This window comes from Falco rusticolus, chromosome 4, assembly GCF_015220075.1.
Source record: "Falco rusticolus isolate bFalRus1 chromosome 4, bFalRus1.pri, whole genome shotgun sequence".
Lineage (NCBI taxonomy): Eukaryota > Metazoa > Chordata > Aves > Falconiformes > Falconidae > Falco > Falco rusticolus.
This window is the reverse complement of record NC_051190.1, coordinates 25992609-26007102: the sequence shown is the minus strand read 5'-3', so window position 1 is coordinate 26007102 and position 14494 is coordinate 25992609. Positions and strand designations below refer to the sequence as shown.

Below are 14494 nucleotides of genomic sequence, written 5' to 3'. Positions count from 1 at the left end.
GGGGCTGGCTGGGCTTCAGGTAAAGCCCTTGGCATCGTTTCCCACAGGGCGCTCCTGGAGAAACTGGCTGCTTAGGGCTTGGGTGGGTGCATTGCTCACTGGATAAAAAACTTGGGAGAGCGGTGGCAAATGGAGTTCAACCCAGATGGCGACCAGTCACACGGTGTGTCCCCAGGGCTTAGTGCTGGGGTCCGTCCTGTTTGATGGCTTTAGCTTTATCGTCCTATGTGATGGCTTTATCGAGTCTGGACAAGGGGATCGAGCGAGCACACCCTCGAGCAAGCACACCCTCGGGAAGTTTACAGATGACACCAAGTCGGAGGGGGAGCGTTGATCTGCCGGAGGGCAGGAAGGCTCTGCAGAGGGCTCTGGGCAGGCTGGGCTGAGGGCAGCTGGGTGAGGGTCACCAGGGCTCGCTGCCGGGTCCTGCACACGGGTCACACCAGCCCCACGCAGCGCGACAGGCTGGGGGCAGCGCGGCTAGGGAGCTGCCTGGGGGGAAGGGCCTGGGGGGGCTGGCTGACGGCCGGCTGGGCATGGGCCGGCAGTGTGCCCAGGTGGCCAACAGCACCCTGGCTCGTGTCCCAAACCGCGTGGCCAGCAGGCCCAGGGCAGTGCCCGTCCCCCTGTGCTGGGCACTGGTGCGGCCGCAGCGGGGACCCCGGGTTCGGTGCTGGGCCCCCCGCTCCCAGACACCGCGGGGCTGGAGCGCCCCAGGGACGGGCACGGGGCTGGGGCACCAGCCCTGTGAGGAGCGGCGGGGGGAGCTGGGGTGTTCAGCCTGGAGAAAGGGGACTCAGGGGGCCTGACCGCTCCCTACAGCTGCCTGAGCGGGGGCTGTAGCAAGGGGGGAGTGGGGTCTCTTCTCCCAGATCACAAGGAACAGCCTCAGGTTGCACCAGGGGAGGTCTGGATTGGGTATTGGGGAAAACTTCTTCCCTGAAAGGGTTGTGCAGCCCTGGAACAGGCTGCCCAGGGGGTGAAGTCACCATCCCTGGTGGTAATAAACATGTTTAGATGTGGCACTTAGGGATATGATCTAGTGGTGGCCTTGGCAGGACTAGTTTAATATCTGGACCCAATCACGTATTTACCAACCAAAACAATTCTATGATTCTAAAGTGAGTGGAGCATGTTTTAAGGTGTCCTGGTTCCCCTAAAGTGAATAGTAACAGCAGACATGGTCTGCTGGCTGCCCAAATCCAAAGTTTAAAGTTGGTATGTGGTTTTACACACCACCCATGGTATTTGTGAACAACAGAAGCAAAAGCAAAACAAGTATTTTGAAAACTTTATTAGATATATAAGCTGTAAAATTGGTATAATATAGAAGCCAAAGTGGAAATACAACAGCAAACAATTTAAAAATTACAAGCCTGAACTTGATTTGATGTTGGAGAAAGATCATTACTTGAGCAACTTGTTAGAATCCATGCTAGTGAGTATCAAAGATATGAACCGTCTACACAGTCTAGCACTGGAGTTGATTCTGTGAATGCTCTCAGTTACCCATACTGCTGCAACACCACCTGCCATGGTGTTTACCTTAAGCTACCCCATGTGGCAGAGAAGTCGTCAATGACTTTTGATTTCTTGTACTTTAGCCAATTCTGTGACTGCTTCTTTGTGCTTTAAAACTCTCGACTCCCAAATTGTACAGCTTGAGAAACAGCAGCTTCCTCCTTTGACACAGCAACCCCAGACAAGCACGTTTTTTTAGCTGTAGTCGGAGCTGCAGCGTTTGCTCTGCTCCGAGGCCTGCAGCCTACACCGCGCTGGCACAGCAGCAATGCCAAGGCACCAAGTGGTTCCTCCAGCCCCAGTTTCACCCGCCCAAGGCCCCTCCGTGCCTTACCCCCGACTGCAGCTTCCTGACGCGGCCTACGGGCGCGGGGCTGGACACCCGGGCCAGCTCAGCACCACCTCCCGGCACAATACGCTAGGAACGAACGGGGCCGCGTCTTACCAGCCCAGAAGGCCGGGAGCAGCCGCACCCCCCGCCGCTCAGGCCACACCGCACAGGAAAACCGCCCGCCGCCGGGTCCTCCGTCGCTGTTCACCGTCCCCGCCTCACAGCCCCTCGGGCCGCCGCGATCCGGTTCCCGCCGAGCCCTGAAGAGAAAAGGCAGCGCGGTGAGAGCGGGCCGCACCGCCCCGCCCGGCCCCGCCGCGCCTGCCTCGGGCCTCAGCCGTGGATCGTCAGCAGGGGCCGCGACCGCCCGCCGCCCTCAGACGAGGTGTCAGAAAGGTAGAAAGAGATCATCACCGGCCCGGCCCGGCCCGGCCCGCCCCGCCGCCCCGACGCAGGCACACCGCACTCACCTCCCACCTGGAAAGGCCGGCTGCTTGCCCCCGCGGCAGACTTTATAACTGCCCCCACGGCGCTATTGGCCACGCTGTCTGAGGAGACGCCAATGGCGAGCGGTTGGCGTGATCGCCTTCCCGCCCCTCCCAGCGCTCATTGGTCACCGCTCTTCCTCGCTCCAATGGCGCCGCGCGGCGCAGCGTGGCCCGAGGCGGTGGTCTGCTGCCGCCTGATTGGCCCCTGGAGAAGGCCGCGCCAAGCCAGTAGCAGCAGTGGTTGTAGCATCGAGTGACTGGAAAAGGTCCAATCAGCGCTGGGCCGCGGGGGCTGCTGGGGGTTGTAGTCCCAACGTCACGGAGGCGCGGCGAGGCGCGGGCGGGAGGCGGCCCGCCGGACTACAAGCCCCGAGGAGCGCGGGGCTTCTGGCCCGGGCGGCAGCTGAGCCGCTAGACGAGCGGGGAGCAGGCCCGGGGTCGCGATGTGCCGGAGCCGGTTACCGGCGCTCCGGCCGCCGCCGCTGCTGCTAGGTACGGGCGGGCTTAGGCCGGGCTGGGGGGAGCCCCCGGCTGAGAGGTGGGGGGTCCCGGGCGGGCCCGGGGTGGAGGGAGCGCTGTGAGGGGAGGGCCGGGCTGGGCCATGGGGACGGTGAGGGCCGGGGGCGCTGGGCGGTGGGTTCCCGTGGTGGGGAGGTGCCTGCGGAGGCTCCCCCGGGCGCGGCGGGGCTGTTCGGGGCAGCTGCGGGGGCCGCCGCCCGCCTGGCAGCGCTGCCGCGTCTTCTGCCGCCTCGTCCCTTTCCCTGGTGCGGTGGGGTCGGTGGTTTGTAAACTCCGTGTAGGTGCCAGCGTGATTGCCCAGGTGCGCAGAGGAGCCCGTGTCTCCTCTCCGGTGGTGTTTGGCCCTCGGTGAGTCCTGGCCACGGCTTGCTCTCCTCACTTCGGCTGCCTCCCCTTTGCCGTTTGACATATCTCATCACGGGGGGTGCTTAGTTTTCTCTTTTTCTGCTCCATTACTTGCCTGACTTAGGGCACGTGTTGCTGATGATTCTCTCTTGATCTTCCAGTAACCTCATTTCCTTGTGCTTTGGTTTCACAATTATGCAATATAGGATATTTGGTGGTAGATCTCCATCATGCCCCAAGACAATTGCACATCTTGGAGTGGGCAATGAAACTGTGCTGTTGTTTTCTCATTTCAAACATGGTGTTTAAGTTCTGCCTTATTCTGCCACCAGCTTGCAGCTGCTGTTCCTCCAACAGACTTGCTGTCAAACATTTTTCGCCTGTTTGATCTCTAACTGTGATCTGATGATCCTGTTGTGTTGCATGAAAGCCAGAAGTGAGGACCTTCTTTCAGTTCAGTGTGCTTTTGAGCTCCGTTGGTATCAAAGACAATGGCTCAGACAGACTCTGCTGGGGGGCAGTAGCTGTGAGAAGAAAGCTGGTACGGTGGGGTTTGATACACACATAGCAAGCCAGGTCCAGGCTATTGTGCCCGCCGGGGGTTAACTGTATTGTGCAGAACTGTGGTTCAACTTTGACAATGTTGCCAAACACTTTGTTTCGATCCCAGCACTTTAATTTTGCCTCCCTGTGCATTTTCCCCCCAGTGATGTATTCTTTCCAGTCTGTACTAAGCAGTTAGTGTTCCTGTTAAATAGCTGTTGCATTTTGGCCTCAAGCGTTTGTCTGTCAGTGACTCTTGCTTACAGCCACAATTACATTTGTTGGGTCTGTATGGAGAGGGCTGTGTGAGTGAAGGATGGTTCCAGAAAGCCCTTGCTGAGCGAAAGTGGTGTGAGAAAGTCAACCACTTCCATGACAGACTTTACAGGGCTCCCTGGGAGCCGTGCGAGGAGAGGAGGTAGTTCACAGAAAGTGTGTTGTGGTGAAGATAAACCCAGTGCACCACCAAAAATTGGGCTGCATAGTGTCCAAGTACTGTACAGACATCTACTAACCACAAGGCCAAAGAGTTGGCTGTCACCATTGACAAGGTGCGAGAGAACAGGCAGCGCTATCCTCATTGCGCACCTGAGGAGTGGAAGATCAAAGAGTTTTGGGATTTCCTAAGCATCATGCAGGGAGCTGCCTGCAGCCTGCTGGGTCCCCCTCCATGTCTTGGGGTCCCCCACCCTGGGCACTACTGCTTCAAGTAAGGTTGAGAAGGGACGGGGTAAATCTAGCCAGAAAGCCGCAGCTTTGCGGTTTGGTTGGCTGCACTGTGCAGCAGCAGATTGCTTGCAGGTGAAACTGCCCTGCAGAAAAGAATGTTTCATGATGAGGGAGGTTAAATTTTGGTGACAGTGGGAAACTTAAGCCAAACTGAAGTGACCAGAACATTCAGTCAGATAATGCAGGTACCTTCACTGGTAACATCCAAACGTGAGTTTTCCTGATGCTGATTGAACCCAAGGGGAAAAAAAACGCCAAATCCAAAGTTTTCAGGCAGTTTGCTTCCCAGACCCAAGGTATCACATGGTGATACCAGCCACACTGCAGTGTGAGTGTGGTGGGGCTGGGCCCACAACTGCCCATTCCTGTGGCAGCGCAGCCTTAGATGACCTTAAGCCACTCGTGATGCACCACAGGTAAGTTTGTGTCCCCTGGCTGAAACCTTTCTGCAGTCAGCCATTCCCTTCCTGGGGCTCCACGAACACAGCGCTGCTGCCGGAGCTGCAGAGTGCCGTGTGACGGTGCTGGTGCCTGCTCTGCCCTGCCGTGATCTGCCGCAGAAGTGGCCGTGCATTGGCGGGAGTTGGTCCTGAACAGTGCTGAGCATTTTGCAGCTTCAGTTGGTGTTCAGCAGTTAGTCACCTCATGGGCTGAGAGTTTGCCTGTTCCACAGGACCTTCCTAGTCCCTGCTAGCCATGACTGTGGCACTTTCTGAAGCATGATCATACCTGCCTCTCAGGTTGTCTCAGCCAAGCCCAGCTGTGCCAGGAGAAAGGCACTGAGAGAAAATGCTTCCTGGTGTCACTAACTCAATGCTTGGGTTACGTGGACAAAGCTGTCTGTCAGAACTCTTCTCTCCCGATTTTTATGCCCCTTGTCTTCCCTTCCTTGCCTGTACTCCTTTGCTGTGGGCATGATGAGGCACACGCTGGGTGTCCCCTTGCCCATGGGTTGGATCAGGGGATGTAGCAGCTGCCTGGGGCAAGGGAGGAGGTGGGCAGTTGCACAGAGGTATGTGTTGCCTTTCTTTTAAGCACAGCAACTCCCCCAGGAGTCCAGGGCAGCAGCACTCCAACTTACCCTTTTACAGACTGCTCCCACTCTGCCTTTAGCACGGCCTGAGTTCGGAGCTTTATCAGAGTTACCGTGCTGCTTTTAATGAGGTGTCCTGGGGACTGGAGTGGGGCAGTGCCTGCTCCTGGGAGAGCCTCTGCTGTGGGACCATGGTTTTCTGCTGTGTGGGGTGGGTGTCCTGGCAGTAGAAACCCCCCACCATCAGTGCCTGTCTTTCAGGTGAGCCCTGCTCACCAGCTCCGCCTTTTTGTGGGGATTCTTAGTCGAGGGGGTTTCCCTGGCTTGTCTGTACAAGGAAAGACTGTGCTGCTGATTGTTAGGCTGCTTCATATTCAAGTGTTACGAATAGTTTGGGTACTGTCTAAAGAGGGTGAGAAACTCAAACTCCCTTTAAAGTGAGCGATGGACCGACCTGTCCCTGGAGATTTTTCTGATCAGAGGAATAAATCTGTGTGTGCTAAGAGAGTGGTGTTTTTTTCTGTGCTAGACTTCAGTCTGGGAGCAGCCAGGGCAAAGCTGCGAGGCAGCACGGAGATTGGCCGAGCTGTGGGATTTTCCAGCTGAATTTACATATCGCCCACTGCTCTGCATGCCTTTCTGTTTACATCACTTAAGAGCGATACACACATACACGCACACAGATAGTGGAAGAGACATTTTGACCGAGGAAAAGCCTGCCTGCAGCTTAGGAACTTGGTCACGGTGGCGTCTTGCCGGGCTTTGCCAGCTTGGACAGCCAGTGGTGAGTTTCCTTCAAGGTAGAGTGTTTGCCCTGGGTGCTTGATGTCAGGGCCATGTCAGCAGTGTTCCCTGGGGTCTGCGGTGCTTTAGGAGTCACAGACAGCAGTGAGGAGCTGTTTTCATCCCTGTGTCTAGATCTTCGTGAAGAAGCAGGAGGTATCTGAAATCTGACTCCAGAAGTGGTTACCTGTCACCTGTCCAGCGAGCTGGAGTGGTATTATGCTGATTTTGTGATCCTTCAAAGTGACCTTTGGAAGGAAGTGTAACGATGCCTAGTTGTGCAGTAACCCAGCAAGTGTTTTCTGAGGTTGTTTCTGGTCATTTCAGAGATGGGAAATCCTCAATATTCTTTAAGCAAAGTTGTGAGCAAAGAAGTCAAGTTTGTGAGAAGAGTTTGGTACCTCTCACTGCCTCTCCCGTGCATCCTAAGCCATCGTGGCTAAAGTACAGTTGCTGATGGTATGCTGGGCGAGTGGTTTAAACCAGCTTTCCTAGCATGGCGTTAGGTGGTTATGGGATGCTTAACAGTGCTTCTGTCTGAGAGTTGTCAGTACATTTACCGCAGTGGAAGTGTCCACATCCACTAATTTCTTTCAGAATCAAGGATTCAATGCTTGTTTATCGAAGGGCAGGACATCACTAGTTTGATGGTATTTTGCCCAGCTCGCACGCTACCCAGGAAGCACTACGATTTTCTCCCTTTCCCAATTGCTGGTTAACTCTCCCTAACAGGACATAGCTGTCTTATGTTGTACTATCCTGCTTGTTCTCAGTGGCAAAGTCTAAGGAAACTGTGCAAAAAAAAGGTTACTGGATATATATGTTTTGGGTTGGGGGTTTTTTGTGAAGGAGCTGATGCATTTCAGATGGGTATTTAAAGTGGTCTGATTGCACCCAGAGGGCAAGCAAGAGTGTGTTATGAAGTTTCAAAGCCTTGGAGGATGTTGGGGTGAACAGGGGGTGGAAGTGATACTTTGTGCATTTTGAGTAATGACAGTAATGAGCTCAGCTGTCTTATGACTTTAATCTGGAAGAATCCCATAATGTGATAGGAGTGGTTAAACCCTTCCAGGGAAGGCAGCCACCTGTAAGGCAAAGCAGTGTGAAGAGCCCTCAGTGACTGCACAGCAATTGAGGAATGAAGGATAGCAGAAACTTGATTACCTTGGGTGTAGCACGGTGGTTTCTGGAAAGGAGAATGCAGCAGGTGAGACAAGCGTTCTCTGGCTTCCTTGGAGGACATTGGGTGCAGTGTCTGCTAAGATCTCTGTACATTTATTGGTGTTTAACTCCTTTCCCAGGCCAGATAAGAATAAGCTTTTGAACTTTGGTGGAATACTGGCCAAGGTTGGTCTAGGATGGCTGAGAATGGGTTAGTTTCTGTTATTCGTGGGCAAGTCTGTCCATCACAGCCTTGAGAAGCTGAATCACTCCATCGCCTAGGCTTTGCTGTTGACCTGGCATGTCTTAGATTATTATTTTTTTTTCAAATGAGTTGCAAGCCCATCTATCTACCAGACCCCTGCAGGCTGGTTTGCAGCAGGGAAGCCAGCAGCAGAGCCTCAGCTGGCCCACAGGACCCTGTGGGGTCTTGGCAGCAGCTTGTTCTCTCTGTCAAGCAAGGCTGAGGAACACCAGTTAGCACCAGTTCTGATGTGATTTGTGTAGGTGATATTCTTAGCTTTTGAAGCTTGACATCTTATATCATGATCTGCCTTGCACAGAGGAGATGGACGTTCCTCCTCAAGAAACAGCAGCAGGACTGCGATTTTGTCTTGGAGCAGTAGGTTATTTGAGGGCTTGGTTGTGGTTTTTTTTCTTAAACAAATCCACAATTTAATAATGTGAAGGTCCCTGAATGGGTCTGTTCTTTGAGTGAGGATGTGAGAAAGATCACAAGCTGTGAAAGGAACAGCATGCAGCACTGTAATGGTAGGGCTGACTTTTAAAGCACCTTTTGATTAAAGTCCTTGTGTGGAAGAGCTCTGAGTGTGCCTGGTTCTGCCAGCCTGGCCACCCTAACAGCGGCCACATAGGTCCTGAGCCAAGACAAGCCAATCTCGGTTGCAGGGGTTGGGTGCTACTGAACCCTGGTCTGTGGCCTTATGCATAAGAAAAATGGTGTAGTAGGTGAATGCCTCCGGGTTTCCTAAAATGGGAGTAAAGCTTCAAGTGTAGCTTTTGTGTCATGGAAACAGCATTGAACATTGGCCTCTGTTCTAACTTGTAACTTGATTTTAGATTTTTGGGAAAAGTGAGATGCTTTGTTCCACCAGAGCAATCACTTTTGATCCAGGTACAGGCACATTTCAAGGTTACTGCTTCAGGTTTTAACGTGAAGTATTGCAAAAAGTTTTTCTATCTCAAGAACTCATTACCCTTTAGGAAAAGCACCTAATATAAAATGATTTCCCCTTTCTGAACTGCGTTTGCACAAAGGAATGACAGTGTTCAAACAGCTGTTGAATGTGCTCTCTCGTCTCTGCAGTCAATTCAAGCGCTGGTGAAAGAAGCAGCAATTAAAAATATCACTTTTATTTTTATTGATGACAGCTCAGTACAATTATGGTCTCACTTCAAGTAGCTCAGAAAAGTCTCTAGGACTTTTAAGAGCAATGCAAAAACATGTCAACAGTAAAAAGACTTTTTGTGCCACAGAACCAAAGACGCACCAGATAGAAGTGCCATGCTCTGTCACTAGGGTTGAACTTCTGTTCACGTTTTGTGCTCTTCTAGCACTGACTGCACCGCTCGATGTAGAAGCCTGGCCATAGAGAGGTCATCCTAAGGGTGTAAGAAATGCCCTCCTGGGTGGTAGCATTGTTCTGCCTACCCCCGTTCTGTCTTCAGCAGTTGCAAAAATAGATGTTATTAACGGAGGGCACATGAACCTGACTGCTTTCTACCATCCACTTGCCTCATATTTTCCTACCACCCACAGTAGTTGGATCAGGGACCTCATCCCATTGATTATTGCATTTATAATTCCCTGAAGTTTCTCTAACTGCTGTGGTCTTCTTCCAAAGCAAAGACCAGATCTGCTACAGCACTCGGGAGACAAGTGTATCAAGGCTTTATGTAGCACCCAAATGACATCCTCATGGTTGTTCTCCACAGCTTTTGTGATGCTGCTCAGCATTTTGTTGGCCTCTCTGTCTGCTGCTGTCCTCTGGGCTGAGAATTGCAGCTAACTCTGCAGAGACTGCAGCGTCTCTTTCCGGAGTTGTAGCTGCCAGGTCAGAGCATCGCATCGCATCGGCCTGCTTTTGTTGTTTTTCCCTAGGTGCGTTGCTTGACATTTATCTCCATAAAAGCTCATCTTCAACCTTTTTGTCTCAGTTTTGTGTTTCTATCCATCAGCATGATAATTTGACTGCTCAAAAGAGCCTAGTGTCATCTGAAAACCTGGCAATTTCACTGCTCGCTCTTTGTTCAACATCTTCGCCTGTGACCTTGAAAAAGCTTATTCAGCAATAGTTCTTGGGTGAACCCTTGTGTGATCTTCTCTAACCTGAGGAGTGACCATTGATCTCCACCCTCTGCTTCCTGTCTGGTGACCGCCCTGAGAGAGATCTATCTCCGCAATCTGCTGCAGCTCACGCATTCTTACGGCCTGTGTTCTACAAGTCAGACTAGATGCTGACAGTCCTCGTCACCATGTTCTTTGAGCCCTGTTAATGCAGTTCGCCAGCATTTAGGAGTGCTATTTCTACCAGAGCCGCTGACCAGGAAAGCCAGCATGACTTTCCCATGGTTGTCTCTGTAGAAGAGTTGGCGTTTGAGCTCGTGAATTGTCTCGTTTGTGCTTTGGTCTGAGGCAGTTCCCTTGCAGGTTGCCTTGGGCCACTGAGAATCAGTTCACAGAAAGTGTGGGCAGCACCTTGGTACTGCCGAAGGACAAGGTGGAGAGAGCTTGTTGCCCAAACTGGGCTGGATTTACTAGCCCTGTTACCTCTCCCAGAAAAGCCCTGGATGAGAGCTGGCGAAGGAGCCAAGGAAGAGGGTGTACTCCACAACCCCCCTCCCCGCTCTCTGCTCCCGCTTGCCTTGCCCTTGTCCCGTTGAGCTGGGCTGTGTGAGCAGCACGGTGCATTTTAGCTTTTGTAAGAGTATTTCCCCAGTGATGTGCCAATACTCTCAAGGATGCGTAACCCCTCTTGTTCTGGCTGCAATGTTGTAAGAGGAACAGAAGCTTGTGTGTGATGCCATAAATACCCAAGCTGTGAAATAAGGAAGTTCATGTCACCCACAGGCTGTTCCCAGCCGGAGCAGGATAACCCCATGCCTGCCTTTCTCATGAGGCCAGCTGCAGGCATTGACCTCGCTCTCCAGCAAACGCTCCTGCTGTGTAGGATTTTGCCAGCCCAGCATAACCTTAGAGACAGCCTCAATGAACTGGGGGGGGACAGAGAATAACAAAGCAGATGTAGGACATGTCACTGAGCTTTATGGGTTGTTGATTGCATAAGGTTGCATAAACACTTGCAGGTTTATTGGCTAAGAGACACTGTGCAGCGTGGGGCATCGCATCTGCCAGCCGCTCCCCGGCGATGCCACGGTTCACCTGTGGGATCCAGTGCCGTGCCAGTGTCTCACATCAGAGAGCAGCTGGAGCACAAGCCGCAGCAGTGCCATTGTGCCCGCAATGGTGTGGCTCCCACATTAGGAACTGGCTCCTAATCAGGACCAGGCAGGCTATGTGATGTTTGAAGGGTGGGATCCTCTGCTATCCCTTCTCCTCAAGCCATGTCCCCCTCAAAGCGTTGCCCTTGATCTTGAGGTTGGTTATAAGGATCTTTTGTTGAATATTGGGGCTAGCTAGGGGTGTGTGTGCACTTTGGAAGCTGAGAGGAGAGGAGACCCTTGAGGTACCGACACGGGTCCTACCGGGCCCCTCATGTGGGCAAACTCTTCAGCACAGCCAGAAGATTAGCTGGGCCACTGGTCCCGGGGGTGATTCCCTCTTTGCTTTGAGGTGCAGCAATGGGGTTGGCAGCAGCATGAAATAGCAGAAAACCGCCCCATTGCTGGTCCTGTTGGCCTCTGCAGTGGGGAGAAAGAGCACTGTTTTCCTCAGCTGTCATTGCAACTGCTGGTGGCTGGGTTTTTCCTTACCTGGATTACTAAAGTAGGAATCTTTAGGCTTTTCTTCTTGCTGAGCCTCAAAACCCTGAGTTGATGCCTATGGTGTGCAAATGCGGAAACCTAGCCCTTCCCTCCCTTGCATCTGGTTACTATCAGCCATGTGATTTAGTGAGTAGCAGGTCCCCACAGCTTCCTCTTTCCAGAGTAGATTTCCCGCACCACCACCCCCCCATTTTTTTTTTTTACTGTCAAAAACACTAAAGTTGCATGTTAATTAAAAAAAAAAATAATTCCAGGCAAGGACAGTCTGGACCACAGGCTGTGTTCCTGAGCTGTCTTCCAGATGCATGGATCTGCGCACGCCTCTCAGGTTTAGGAGGCAGCCCTGTGCTGTTGTGCTGCTGGGACACACAAGTTCTTAAACCAATTCTTGTCTTTTCAGAGCAAACGGAGCCTGCTTTCTCGCTGCAGGTGTCAGGGTGCCTCTGCAGCCCATTTTGCTGTAAATCATAACTGGAACGTGTAGAGTCCTGAGCCTGAAAACTGGGAGAATGTTTCCAGCGAGAGGGTTTCTGACCTCCTGCCCTTCGGAGCTGCTGAAGGTGCTCAGGGGGTCTCTGGAGCCTCTTTGTATTTGGTCCTCTGAGAAGGACTTGGCAGCTCAAAGGATTCTGTGATTGCCAGTAAATCTTAGTTTTCCTTCTAGGTCACAGACCGCGTGTTGTTTTGTAACACAAAATATTGGATACTTTCATTGTCTTATAGCCTGTACCCCCTCAGGACACAGTTCTGCTGGGTCCCTGCAGGCTGAGCAGCCCTGCCTGCAGTCAGGGCAGGGGAAGGAGCTGCCCGTGGATGGTGCAGGGTGCCCCAGGGAGGGACACCATCCACCCAGGAGGGATGCTTGTCCCCCAGGCCTGGGAGCACAGGACGGCGTAGCTGGCGGGGTTCAGATGCCAAGCCAGGCTTCAGAGATCTGGTGGAGATTTTTGCAGGTGCTGTAAGAAGCTGGTATTAATGTTGACAACACCAGCTCTTTTCTGCCTTCTTTTAACTTCTTTGATATCAGTTAGAAAAAGCCTTTCTCAGTACCTCTTAGAAGAATGAGATGTGAAGGAGCTGTCAGACAGTGCTCTAGAGAGGTGTCTGCTCTGTTGAAATGCTTCCTATGTATGGTGGTTGCAGAGATTTGGGCTGAAATTGGATATTCATGTGCCAGCTGGTGTTCTGCAGCCTGGCAGGTATTCTACTCAACATTTTTCCCATTGCTCACATTCCTCTGCTTTCTGTTCAGAGAAGACATGAACCGAGCTCCCTGCTGCTGCTCACAGGTACGGTGCTCAGCCAAGCTGCAGAGCACAGGACATACTTATAAACAATGAGTGGAAAATCCCTGTATTCCAGCCCATGTTCCCTGCCTGGCTTTGGATTTATCCAAGATCTGTTGAAATTGGAAGGCATTTTGCACCCGTTTCAGTGGGGCTTTGGGACAGGGGGAACCTGGAGATGTGTCTCCTTGTAAGCAGTTCTGTGGCCTGCTGGGTTACCCCAAGAGCGGCAGACACCTCCTAGCCTGCACAGAAGTTTCAAAGGCAGTTATTTAAAGGGTCATGCTCATCCCTGGCTGACAGGCTCTAACTCACTGATTGCAGTAGCTCAAGTGCCTGTATGTCACTGTTGTTGCACGTCTGGTCCTACATTTAATGATATTACAAAACTGCTCAAACTGTTAGTTGTCCTCATTCTTGCTTTTTCCTGTCTCGTTGCTCCACAGTGAGTGCTTTCCCATTGCTTTTTTGACTCTCCATCTGTTATGTTTGAGGGCAATACATACCCTGAAAATGAGAAGGCGATGAAGCTTCTGCCTGAGTCTCTAGACAGCCCACAGTCCCCCATAAGGATGGGCTTTCTCTCTTTCCATCTGGGACTGATTGTTTGCCTTAAAACTCAGTAGGAATATTTGATACGCGAGGTTCCCTTAGTGCTGTCATGGCTGGTGAGGTGGGAGCATATCCCTGCTCTTGTCTTGTGAGTAAAGCAGGATAGCGGGTGTTTGGGTAGATGCTGCTGAGGTTCTTTGAAGAAGGGATCATTAATTCATAACCCTGAAAAGTGAGTCACTCTATTTCCACCCTAACATGGGAGGAGGAGGGTGCGGAATCCCTTCTCTAGAGGAGAGATTGGTGAGCTTATCTGTATTGTTAGACATAGGGAACCTATAGAGGAGGGGAACTTTAGAGGTACATGCATGTTATTAGACGTGAGATCATGCAAACTCAAGACATGAAATCCCAGGAAATATGGCAGTTTCTGCCATCGGTCATGGCAGTACTTGCTTTACATTATGTATGAGCATGGCATCATCTGAAGGCCCCAGCTGAGGTGGAGACCTTTTTGTGCTAGGCGCTGCACGGGCATCCAGAGATGCTTTCATCTTCAGGCTTTGTAGCCCGGATATGGTGTGCAGAGGGGGTGAACTAAAGAGACTTGTGCAGGGAGGAAGCAGAGAGCTCCAGTGGCTCGCCCAAGGTTGCAAGAGGGTGAGAGGCTGAATGGGGTTCAGATCTCACAGGGCCACACCCAGTGTGGTACCCAAAAGCTTTGTCTGCCCTCCTCCCCACCACCCATCCTCCCTGTGCCTTCTGCTCTCAGTGCTCTAAGAGCCACTGAAAGGAATAAAATGGTCCTGGTGGCCAGTGCCAAACTTTGCGCTTGCTGGAACCCAGCTTTAAACTCGGCAGGTCTCCACGATGCAGCAGCACAACACTGCTTCACTCCTGCTGTTCTTGAGGCAACTCCAGCAACTCTGCTTAGCATCTCCTGAGGGATCTGGCATTTGCAAACAGCCAGGACAGTGCTTTCAAATGTGTGGAAAACATTCTCCAGATCCCTGTTTTTAAGATGGGCTTGGGTTTAATTTGGGAGTTTCTGTTTGTTTGGGTTTTTGTTGGGGTTTTGGGTTTTTTCTGTTTTAGACTGTAGCTTTGTCTTGAGAGTTTATACCTGAGCAGCGATTCCCTGGAGCGTGCTGCTGCTGTAATCTGTCTGCCTGACAATTGTCCGATAAAAAAACTGCAGCGAGCAGCTAGAAGTGCTGTGTCAGGTGGGGCTGAGCTG

At 52.1% G+C, this 14494-nt stretch overlaps 1 protein-coding gene, 1 long non-coding RNA gene and 1 other non-coding gene across 4 annotated transcripts in view; 1 reads left to right on the top strand and 2 right to left on the bottom strand.

Moving 5' to 3' along the window:
• Window positions 1–1277: 1277 nt before the first annotated feature.
• LOC119147775 lies at window positions 1278–2510 on the bottom strand. Its single transcript, XR_005104146.1, has 2 exons — window positions 2323–2510; window positions 1278–2112 (listed from the first exon to the last, which is right to left on the bottom strand). It is a non-coding gene; the product is annotated as an uncharacterized LOC119147775 (long non-coding RNA).
• Window positions 2181–2271, bottom strand: LOC119147912. Its single transcript, XR_005104225.1, has one exon. It is a non-coding gene; the product is annotated as a small nucleolar RNA SNORD60 (small nucleolar RNA).
• A 156-nt stretch (window positions 2511–2666) lies between the features above and the next one.
• Window positions 2667–14494, top strand: part of TRAF7 (TNF receptor associated factor 7) — a 35946-nt gene continuing 24118 nt past the window's right edge. The window contains exon 1 of one of the 2 annotated variants that reach the window (XM_037385181.1): window positions 2667–2832. The gene's annotated coding sequence lies outside the window, so the exon portion shown is untranslated. Of the gene's footprint in view, window positions 2833–6222; window positions 6294–14494 lie in introns of those variants that run through there. The other variant, XM_037385182.1, reaches the window with a different exon arrangement.